The sequence below is a fragment of the Cervus elaphus genome, chromosome 14 (genome assembly GCF_910594005.1).
Source record: "Cervus elaphus chromosome 14, mCerEla1.1, whole genome shotgun sequence".
NCBI classification, from domain to species: domain Eukaryota; kingdom Metazoa; phylum Chordata; class Mammalia; order Artiodactyla; family Cervidae; genus Cervus; species Cervus elaphus.
Window position 1 is genome coordinate 14549958 of NC_057828.1, and position 12364 is coordinate 14562321.

The window sequence follows — 12364 nt, forward strand, 5'->3', positions numbered from 1 at the left end:
AGTCTAATCAAGAAAAAAAGGGAGAAAAATCAAATCAACAAAATTAGAAATGAAAAAGAAGAAATCACAACAGACAACACAGAAATACAAAGGATCATAAGAGACTACTATCAGCAACTATATGCCAATGAAATGGACAACTTGGAAGAAATGGACAAATTCTTAGAAAAGTATAACCTTCCAAAACTGAACCAGGAAGAAATAGAAAATGTTAACAGACCCACCACAAGCACAGAAATCAAAACTATAGTCAAAAATCTTCCAAAAAGCAAAAGCCCAGGACCAGATGGCTTCACAGGTGAATTCTACCAAAAGAAAAGCTAACACCTATCCTACTAAAACTCTTCCAGAAAATTACAGAAGATAAACTCCCAAACTCATTCTATGAGGTCACCATCACCCTAATTCCAAAACCAGACAAAGATGCCACACAAAAAAGAAAACTACAGGCCAATATCACTGATGAACAAAGATTCAAAAATCCTCAACAAGATTCTAGCAAACAGAATCCAACAACATATTTAAAAAATTGTACATCATGACCAAGTGGGCTTTATCTCAGGGATGCAAGAATTCTTCAATATTCACAAATCAATCAATGTGATACACAACATTAACAAATTGAAAGATAAAAACCATATGATTATCTCAATAGATGCAGAGAAAGCCTTTGACAAAATTCAACACCCAATTATGATAAAAACTCTCCAGAAAGCAGGCATGTAAGGAACATACCTCAACATAATAAAAGCCATATATGATAAACCCAAGGCAAACACTATCCTCAACAGCGAAAAATTGAAAGCATTTCCCCTAAAGTCAGGAATAAGACAAGGGTGCCCACTCTGACCACTACTACTCAACATAGTCTTAGAAGTTTTAGCCACAGCAATCAGAGAAGAAAATGAAATGAAAGGAATCCACAATGGAAAAGAAGAAGTAAAACTCTCACTGTTTGCAGATGACACGGTCCTTTACATAGAAAACTTAAAGAAACCACAAGAAAATTACTAGAGCTAATCAATGAATATAATAAGGTTGCATGATATAAAATTAATACACAGAAATCCGTTGCATTCCTATACACTAACAATGATAAAACAGAAAGAGAAATTAAGGAAACAATCCCATTCACCATTGCAATGAAAAGAATAAAATACTTAGGAATAAATCTACCTAAAGAAACAAAAGACCTATATATAGAAAACTATAAAACACTGATGAAAGAATCAAAGAGGACACAAATAGATGGAGAAACATACCACATTCATGTATTGGAAGAATCAATACAGTGAAAATGAGTATACTACGAAAGGCCATCTACAGATTCAATGCAATCCCTATCAAGCTACCAACGTTATTTCTCAGAGAACTAGAACAAATAATTTCACAATTTGTATGGAAATACAAAAAACCTTGAATAGCCAAAGAAATCTTGAGAAAGAAGAACAGAACTGGAGGAATCAACCTGCCTGACTTCAGACTATACCGCAAAGCTGTAGTCATCAAGAAAGTACGGTACTGGCACAAAGACAGAAATATAGATCAATGGAACAAAACAGAAAAAGAAAGTCCAGGGATAAGTCCACAACACTATGGAAACCTTATCTTTGACAAAGGAGGCAAAAATATACAATGAAGAAAAGACAATCTCTTTAAAAGTGACTGGTAAAAAATGAAACGAGAACACTTTCTAACACCATACACAAAAACAAACACTAAATGGATTAAAGATCTAAATGTAAGACCAGAAACTATTAAACTCCTAGAGGACAACATAGGCAAAACACTTTCTGACATAAATCACAGCAAGATCCTCTATGACACACCTCCCAGAGTAATGGAAATAAAAGCAAAAATACACAAATGGGACCAAATTAAACTTAAAAGCTTTTGCACAATGAAGGACACTATAAGCAAAGTGAAAAGATAGCCTTCAGAATGGGAGAAAATAATAGCAAATGAAGCAACTGACAAAGAATTAATCTCAAAAATAAACAAGCAGCTCATGCAGCTCAATACCAGAAAAATAAACAACCCAATCCAAAAATGGGCCAAAGAACTAAACAGACATTTCTCCAAAGAAGACATACAGATGGCTAACAAACACATGAAAAGATGCTCAACATCACTCATTATCAGAGAAATGCAAATCAAAACCACAATGAGGTTGGTTACCATCTCACAGCAGTCAGAATGGTTGCTACCAAAAAGTCTACAACCAATAAATGCTGGAGAAGGTGTAGAGAAAAGGGAACCCTCATACACTATTGGTGGGACTGCAAACTAGTAGAACCACTATAGAGAACAGTGTGGAGAGCCCTCAAAAAACTGGAAATAGAACTGCCATAAGACCCAGCAATCCCACTGCTGGGCATAACACTCCAGCCCAGCGTTTCTCATGATGTACTCTGCATATAACTTAAATAACCAGGGTGACAACATACAGCCTTGATGTACTCCTTTTCCTATTTGGAACCAGTCTGTTGTTCCATGTCCAGTTCTAACTGTTGTTTCCTGACCTGCATACACGTTTCTCAAAAGGCAGGTAAGGTGGTCTGGTATTCCCCCCTCTTTCAGAAGAGTACATCATACAAAATGCCTGGCTGGATAAAACCCAAGCTGGAATCAAGACTGTCAGGAGAAATATCAACAACCTCAGATATGTAGATGATACCACTCTAATGGCAAAAAGTAAAGAGAAACTAAAGAGTCTTTTGATGAGGGTGAAAGGGGAGAGTGAAAAAGTTGGCTTAAAACTCAACATTCCAGGAGAGGAGCCAAGATGGCGGAGGAGTAGGACGGGGAGACCACTTTCTCTCCTACAAATTCATCAAAAGAATAACTGAACGCAGAGCAAACTTCGCAAAACAACTTCGGATCGCTAGCTGAGGTCATCAGGCGCCCAGAAAAGCAGTCCATTGTCTTCGAAAGGAGGTAGGACAAAATATAAAAGATAAAAAGTGAGACAAAAGAGCTAAGGACGGAGATCCGTCCCGGGAGCTCTTAGGCAGCATTGCTTGGGGTAGGGTCCGGGCCCGAGTGCCCTGAGGACAATCGGAGGGAACTTCGGTGAGTTGCCAACTTGAACTGTGGGAGACCAAAAGAGAGAGAGTAAATTAACCGGCCCGAACACACTGCCGGCCGTTCGCAGAACAAAGAGACCGAGAGGGTCCAGAGAGGAGCTCGCAGGCTGCGGACCGGCCCAGCCCCGCCGGAGGCAGGAGGCAGGGGGGAGGGGAAGGTCGCGGCGAGACACAGGGCGCAGGCACCCGAACGGCGCGGGCGGGGACTGGGGCTGGGGACGCGGAGGGCGGAAGGCGCGCGCGCCCGACTGGCACCAGCGGAAACTGAGACTGGGTCCGCGGAAGGGAGGGGGCGCGCCACACCTGGGTAGAGTGCGCCCACCAAAGCCCCTGGCTGCCTGGACCACTCTGACGGGGAAGGCACAGAGAGCAGGCGCAGCTTTTCCTTCCGCGCTTTTGTGGAACACCCGAGGGCTGGAACCTCGCGCAGTGCAGGGCGCGCTCCATATAGAACAGCCGGGAGCCTGAGCAGCACAGACGGAGAAAGCAGCGTCAGCCCCTCCCGGCAGCCCCAGCCCATCCCCGCGGCGCAAGCCTGTCCCCACAGCGCCAGCCTCTCCCTGCAGCGCAAGCCCCTCCCTGCCCCGCAGAGCGACGGAACTAGCTACCTGAATAAGAGTCCACCTCCGCCCGCCTGTGTCAGGGCGGAAATGAGGCTCTGAAGAGACCGGCAAACAGAAGCCAAGTAAACAAAGGGAACCGCTTCAGAACGGACTGGTGCAACAGATTAAAATCCCTCTAGGAAACGCTGACTACACCGGAGGGGCCTGTAGATATCGAGAAGCGTAAGCTGGAACGAGGAGCTATCTGAAACTGAGCCGAACCCAGACTGACTGCAACAGCTCCAGAGAAACTCCCAGATATAATTTTACTTTTTTCTTTTTTTTTTTTTTAATTTTTTTTTCTTTTTCTTTTTTTCTTTTTTTTCTTTTTTCTTTCTTCTCTTTTATTTTCCTTTAAAATCCCCTATTACTCCCCCATTACTCCTTAACTTTCATTTCCACAGACTTTTATGATTTTTTAATTAGGGGGAAAAAAAAATTTTTTTTTCTTTTTCTTTCTTTTGTTTTTCTTTTTTTTCTTTCCTTTTTCTCTTCTATTTTCTATTTTCTATTTTTCTTTTTCTCTTATTTCTTTTAAAGTCCTCTAGTACTCCTCTACTATGCCTTAATTTTCATTTTCAATACACTATAACCTTACCAAAAAAAAAAAAAGAAGAGAAGCCCTATTTTTAAACCGAAGATTATTCTCTCCCAATCTTGACTCTCTGTTTTCTACCTCAGAACACCTCTATTTCCTCCTTTCCCCTTCTCTTCCCAATCCAATTCTGTGAATCCTTGTAGGTGACTGGGCTACGGAGAACACTCTGGGAACAGACAGCTGCATAGATCTGTCTCTCTCCTCTTGAGTACCCCTTTTTCTCCTCCTGCTCATCTCTATCTCCCTCCTCCCTCTCCTCTTCTTCATGTAACTCTGTGAACCTCTCTGGGTGTCCCTAACGGGGGAGAATCTTTAGCCATTAACCTAGAAGTTTTCTTATCAGGGCTGTATAGTTGGAGAAGTCCTGAGACTACAGGAAGAATAAAACTGAAATCCAGAGGCAGGAGACTTAAGCCCAAAACCTGAGAACACCAGAAAACTCCTGACTACATGGAACTTTAAGTAATAAGTGACCGTCCAAAAGCCTCCATACCTACACTGAAACCAACCACCACCCAAGAGCCAATAAGTTTTACAACAAGACATACCACGCAAATTCTCCAGCAACGCAGGAACATAGCCCTGAACATCAACATACAGGCTGCCCAAGGACACACCTAACACATAGACCCATCTCAAAACTCATTACTGGGCACTCCATTGCTCTCCAAAGAGAAGAAATCAAGTTCCACGCACCAGAACACTGACGCAAGCTCCCCTAACCAGGAAATCTTGACAAGCCAATCGTCTAACCCCACCCACTGGGTTAATCCTCCACAATAAAAAGGAACCACAGACCTCCAGAATACAGAAAGCCCACTCCAGATACAGCAATCTAAACAAGATGAAAAGGCAAAGAAATACCCAACAGGTAAAGGAACAGGAAAAATGCCCACCAAGTCAAACAAAAGAGGAGGAGATAGGGAATCTACCTGAAAAAGAATTTAGAATAATGATAATAAAAATGATCCAAAATCTTGAAAACAAAATGGAGTTACAGATAAATAGCCTGGAAACAAAGATTGAAAAGATTCAAGAACTGTTTAATAAAGACCTAGAAGAAATAAAAAAGTCAATTAAAAATGAATAATGCAATGAATGAGATCAAAAACACTTTGGAGGGAACCAAGAGTAGAATAACAGAGGCAGAAGATAGGATAAGTGAGGTAGAAGATAAAATGGTGGAAATAAATGAAGCAGAGAGGAAAAAAGAAAAAAGGATCAAAAGAAATGAGGACAACCTCAGGGACCTCTGGGACAATGTGATACGCCCCAACATTCGAATCATAGGAGTCCGAGAAGAAGAAGACAAAAAGAAAGGCCATGAGAAAATACTCGAGGAGATAATAGCTGAAAACTTCCCTAAAATGGGGAAGGAAATAGCCACCCAAGTCCAAGAAACCCAGAGAGTCCCAAACAGGATAAACCCAAGGCGAAACACCCCAAGACACATATTAATCAAATTCACAAAGATCAAACACAAAGAACAAATATTAAAAGCAGCAAGGGAAAAACAACAAATAACACACAAAGGGATTCCCATAAGGATAACAGCTGATCTATCAATAGAAACCCTCCAGGCCAGAAGGGAATGGCAGGACGTCCTGAAAGTAATGAAAGAGAATAACCTACAACCTAGATTACTGTATCCAGCAAGGATCTCATTCAGATATGAAGGAGAATTCAAAAGCTTTACAGATAAGCAAAAGCTGAGAGAATTCAGCACCACCAAACCAGCTCTTCAACAAATGCTAAAGGATCTTCTCTAGACAGGAAATGCAGAAAGGTTGTATAAACGTGAACCCAAAACAACAAAGTAAATGGCAACGGGACCACACCTATCAATAATTACCCTAAATGTAAATGGGTTGAATGCCCCAACCAAAAGACAAAGATTGGCTGAATGGATACAAAAACAAGACCCCTATATATGCTGTCTACAAGAGACCCACCTCAAAACAAGAGACACATACAGACTAAAAGTGAAGGGCTGGAAAAAAATATTTCATGCAAATGGAGACCAAAAGAAAGCAGGAGTCGCAATACTCATATCAGATAAAATAGACTTTCAAATAAAGGATGTGAAAAGAGACAAAGAAGGACACTACATAATGATCAAAGGATCAATCCAAGAAGAAGATATAACAATTATAAATATATATGCACCCAACATAGGAGCACCGCAATATGTACGGCAAACGCTAACGAGTATGAAAGAGGAAATTAATAGTAACACAATAATAGTGGGAGACTTTAATACCCCACTCACAACTATGGATAGATCAACCAAACAGAAAATTAACAAGGAAACACAAACCTTAAATGACACAATGGACCAGCTAGACCTAATTGATATCTATAGGACATTTCACCCCAAAACAATCAACTTCACCTTTTTCTCAAGTGCACACGGAACATTCTCCAGAATAGATCACATCCTGGGCCATAAATCTGGTCTTGGAAAATTCAAAAAAATTGAAATCATTCCAGTCATCTTTTCTGACCACAGTGCAGTAAGATTAGATCTCAATTACAGGAAAAAAATTGTTAAAACTTCAAACATATGGAGGCTAAATAACACGCTTCTGAATAACCAACAAATCATAGAAGAAATCAAAAAAGAAATCAAAATATGTATAGAAATGAATGAAAATGAAAACACAACAACCCAAAACCTATGGGACACTGTAAAAGCAGTGCTAAGGGGAAGGTTCATAGCATTACAGGCTTACATCAAGAAACAAGAAAAAAACCAAATAAATAACCTAACTCTACACCTAAAGCAATTAGAGAAGGAAGAAATGAAGAACCCCAGAGTTAGCAGAAGGAAAGAAATCTTAAAAATCAGGGCAGAAATAAATGCAAAAGAAACTAAAGAGACCATAGCAAAAATCAACAAAGCTAAAAGCTGGTTTTTTGAAAAAATAAACAAAATTGACAAGCCATTAGCAAGACTCATTAAGAAACAAAGAGAGAAGAACCAAATTAACAAAATTAGAAATGAAAATGGAAAGATCACAACAGACAACACTGAAATACAAAGGATCATAAGAGACTACTACCAGCAGCTCTATGCCAATAAAATGGACAACTTGGATGAAATGGACAAATTCTTAGAAAAGTATAACTTTCCAAAACTGAACCAGGAAGAAATAGAAGATCTTAACAGACCCATCACAAGCAAGGAAATCGAAACTGTCATCAAAAATCTTCCAGCAAACAAAAGCCCAGGACCAGAGGGCTTCACAGCTGAATTCTACCAAAAATTTAGACAAGAGCTAACACCTACCTTACTCAAACTCTTCCAGAAAATTGCAGATGAAGGTAAGCTTCCAAACTCATTCTATGAGGCCACCATCACCCTAATTCCAAAACCAGACAAAGATGCCACAAAAAAAGAAAACTACAGGCCAATATCACTGATGAACATAGATGCAAAAATCCTTAACAAAATTCTAGCAAACAGAATCCAACAACATATTAAAAAAATCATACACCACGACCAAGTGGGCTTCATCCCAGGAATGCAAGGATTCTTTAATATCTGCAAATCAATCAATGTAATACACCACATTAACAAATTGAAAGATAAAAACCATATGATTATCTCAATAGATGCAGAGAAAGCCTTTGACAAAATTCAACACTCATTTATGATTAAAACTCTCCAAAAAGCAGGAATAGAAGGAACATACCTCAACATAATAAAAGCTATATATGACAAACCCACAGCAAGCATCACCCTCAATGGTGAAAAATTGAAGGCATTTCCCCTGAAATCAGGAACAAGACAAGGGTGCCCACTCTCACCACTACTATTCAACATAGTGTTGGAAGTTCTGGCCACAGCAATCAGAGCAGAAAAAGAAGTAAAAGGAATCCAGATAGGAAAAGAAGAAGTAAAACTCTCACTGTTTGCAGATGACATGATCCTCTATATAGAAAACCCTAAAGACTCTACCAGAAAATTACTAGAGCTAATCAATGAATATAGTAAAGTTGCAGGATATAAAATTAACACACAGAAATCCCTTGCATTCCTATATACTAACAATGAAAAAACAGAAAGAGAAATTAAGGAAACAATACCATTCACCATTGCAACAAAAAGAATAAAATACTTAGGAGTATATCTACCTAAAGAAACAAAAGACCTATACATAGAAAACTATAAAACACGGATGAAAGAAATCAAAGAGGACACAGATGGAGAAACATACCGTGTTCATGGATTGGAAGAATCAATATTGTCAAAATGGCTATTCTACCCAAAGCAGTCTATAGATTCAATGCAATCCCTATCAAGCTACCAACGGTATTTTTCCCAGAACTAGACCAAAGAATTTCACAATTTGTATGGAAATACAAAAAACCTCGAATAGCCAAAGTAATCTTGAGAAAGAAGAATGGAACTGGAGGAATCAACCTGCCTGACTTCAGACTCTACTACAAAGCCACAGTCATCAAGACAGTATGGTACTGGCACAAAGACAGAAATATAGATCAATGGAACAGAATAGAAAGCCCAGAATTAAATCCACGAACCTATGGACACCTTATCTTTGACAAAGGAGGCAAGGATATACAATGGAAAAAAGACAACCTCTTTAACAAGTGGTGCTGGGAAAACTGGTCAACCACTTGCAAAAGAATGAAACTAGAACACTTTCTAACACCATACACACAAATAAACTCAAAATGGATTAAAGATCTAAATGTAAGACCAGAAACTATAAAACTCCTAGAGGAGAACATAGGCAAAACACTCTCCGACATAAATCACAGCAAGATCCTCTATGACCCACCTCCCAGAATATTGGAAATAAAAGAAAAACTAAACAAATGGGACCTAATGAAACTTAAAAGCTTTTGCACTACAAAGGAAACTATAAGCAAGGTGAAAAGACAGCCGTCAGATTGGGAGAAAATAATAGCAAATGAAGAAACAGACAAAGGATTAATCTCAAAAATATACAAGCAACTCCTGCAGCTCAATTCCAGAAAAATAAACGACCCAATCAAAAAATGGGCCAAAGAACTAAACAGACATTTCTCCAAAGAAGACATACAGATGGCTAACAAACACATGAAAAGATGCTCAACATCACTCATTATTAGAGAAATGCAAATCAAAACCACAATGAGGTACCATTACACGCCAGTCAGGATGGCTGCTATCCAAAAGTCTACAAGCAATAAATGCTGGAGAGGGTGTGGAGAAAAGGGAACCCTCTTACACTGTTGGTGGGAATGCAAACTAGTACAGCCGCTATGGAGAACAGTGTGGAGATTTCTTAAAAAACTGGAAATAGAACTGCCATATGACCCAGCAATCCCACTCCTGGGCATACACACTGAGGAAACCAGATCTGAAAGGGACACGTGCACCCCAATGTTCATCGCAGCACTGTTTATAATAGCCAGGACATGGAAGCAACCTAGATGCCCATCAGCAGATGAATGGATAAGGAAGCTGTGGTACATATACACCATGGAATATTACTCAGCCATTAAAAAGAATTCATTTGAACCAGTCCTAATGAGATGGATGAAGCTGGAGCCCATTATACAGAGTGAAGTAAGCCAGAAAGATAAAGAACATTACAGCATACTAACACCTATATATGGAATTTAGAAAGGTGATAATGATAACCCTATATGCAAAACAGAAAAAGAGACACAGAAATACAGAACAGACTTTTGAACTTTGTGGGAGAATGTGAGGGTGGGATATTTCAAAAGAACAGCATGTATACTATCTATGGTGAAACAGATCACCAGCCCAGGTGGGATGCATGAGACAAGTGCTCCGGCCTGGTGCACTGGGAAGACCCAGAGGAATCGGGTGGAGAGGGAGGTGGGAGGGGGGATCGGGATTGGGAATACATGTAAATCCATGGCTGATTCATATCAATGTATGACAAAACCCACTGGAAAAAAAATAATAATAATAAATAAAAAAAAAAAAAAAAAACTCAACATTCCAAAAATTAAGATTGTGGCATCCAGTCTCATCACTTCATGGCAAGTAAATGGGAGCAAAGTTGAAATAGTGACAGATTTTATTTTCTTGGGCTCCAAAATCACTGTGGATGGTGACTGGAGCCAGGAAATTAAAAGACACTCCTTGGAAGAAAGTTATGACAACCTAGACAGTGTATGAAAAAGCACAGACATCACTTTGCCGACAAAGGTCCACATAGTCAAAGCTATGGCTTATCCAATAGTCAGGTACAGATGTAAGAGTTGGACTATAAAGAAAGTTGAGTGCTGAAGAATTTATGTTCTTGAACTGTGGGACTGGAGAGGATTCTTGAGAGTCCCTTGGACAGCAAGGAGATCCAACCAGTCAATCTTAAAGGAAATCAGTCCTGAATAATCACTGGAAGGACTGATACTGACGTTCCAATACTTTGGCCACCTGATTCGAAGAGCAGATTCACTGGAAAAGGATCCTGATTCTGGGAAAGATTGAAGGCAAGAGAAGGAGATGACAGAGGATGAGATAGTTGGATGGCATCACTGAGTCAATGAACAGGAGTCTGAGTGAACTCCTGGAGATGGTGGAGAATCATGAAGCCTGGCATGCTGCAGTTCATGGAGTTACAAAGAGTTAGACATGACTTAGTGACTAACAACAATCTATCACAAAGAAGTTTTTGGCATTTCTGAACATATCACACTTTTTTTAAAAACCATAGTGTTTCAGAAACTCTTCCCACACTTCTTCTGACTGAATTTTTACTCATTCTCTAGTACCAGCCAAATCTCAACTCTCCCATGAGTCCTGTTCCAGCTCCTCAGACAGAATCATTCACTAAAGCTACACTCCTCAGTTTAAACAGTCCTCTTTTCCAGGCATATTTTGGCTATCATCATGGGCATAGTCAGTTTAGTTTATATATCTGACCTGCCATTTTAAAACTCAAATCTCCGTGTCCAACACAGCACCCAATGGAGAATGGGTACTCTACTTATGTTTAGAGAATGAATGAGTTATTCATTTAAAATACTTGATACCCTTTTTATAAGGAAAAAAAGCAAATTTTTTAAAGCACAGATGAATAGGGTTGGGATGGATCACTGTAAATGAAAAAGACTGAGTTGTTCTCCTGCTCCAACTAAGTAAACTTAGAAATTAAGTTGGAAGAACTTTTGGCACAAGAACTGTATTTTCAGAATTATCAGTTCCACTTACAACTCCCCCCACCACCACACAGCTCACAGTTACAATTCTACTGTGTAAGCCACAGTCATCACCCAAGATACTTTCCTAATGAGGAAAAAAAAGTTTTCTGTTGGTCCTGATGTTGAGGAAGGATTAAATTCACTCAGTGCTTTAACATGACCCTCAACCAAAGACATTCCCATCCTATTATAGCTGTTCTACAATTATACAAGCTAATTTGCCTAATAACAACTTCCTATAAAGATTTGTATGTATTTGCATACATCTATATGAGAGGAAGGGAGGGTTGAGGAGAGGGACAAAGAAATAACAAAAATCTTAAAAGGAAGTTGTTCTTGTCCATTATCCTATTTTACAGGCAGAAAACAACTGACCCTGAGAGAAACTGAATAGCTTGCTCAAGCAGACTCTGAACCTGGACTCTCTCACAACCCACAGACTTTTAACATCTTTCCATGTGGCAACACCTACTACCTCCTGTTCCTTTTTCTTTCACTGTTATGCTAAGACAGCTTAAGTCCTATGAAATGCAGAGCCTGCAGGAAATAATCGGGCGAGCAGCACTGACAGACCCACGCTAGCACGGGTGAAGCAGATGCCCAGCGGGAAACTGCTGTGAGCACAGGGAGCCCAGCTCAGTGCTCTGTGATGACCTGGAGGGGTGGGGTAGAGGGGTGGGAGGGAGGTCCAGGAGCTGAGTCAAGGGCTTCCCTGGTGCTTCAGACAGTAAAGAATTTGCCTGCAATGTGAGAGATCCAGGTTCGATCTGTGGGTCAGGAAGATCCCCTGGAGAAGGGAATGGTACCCATTGCAGTATTGTTGCCTAGAGAATTCCATGGACAGAGGAACCTAGTGAGTCAGACAGGACTGAGTGACTAACACTTTCACC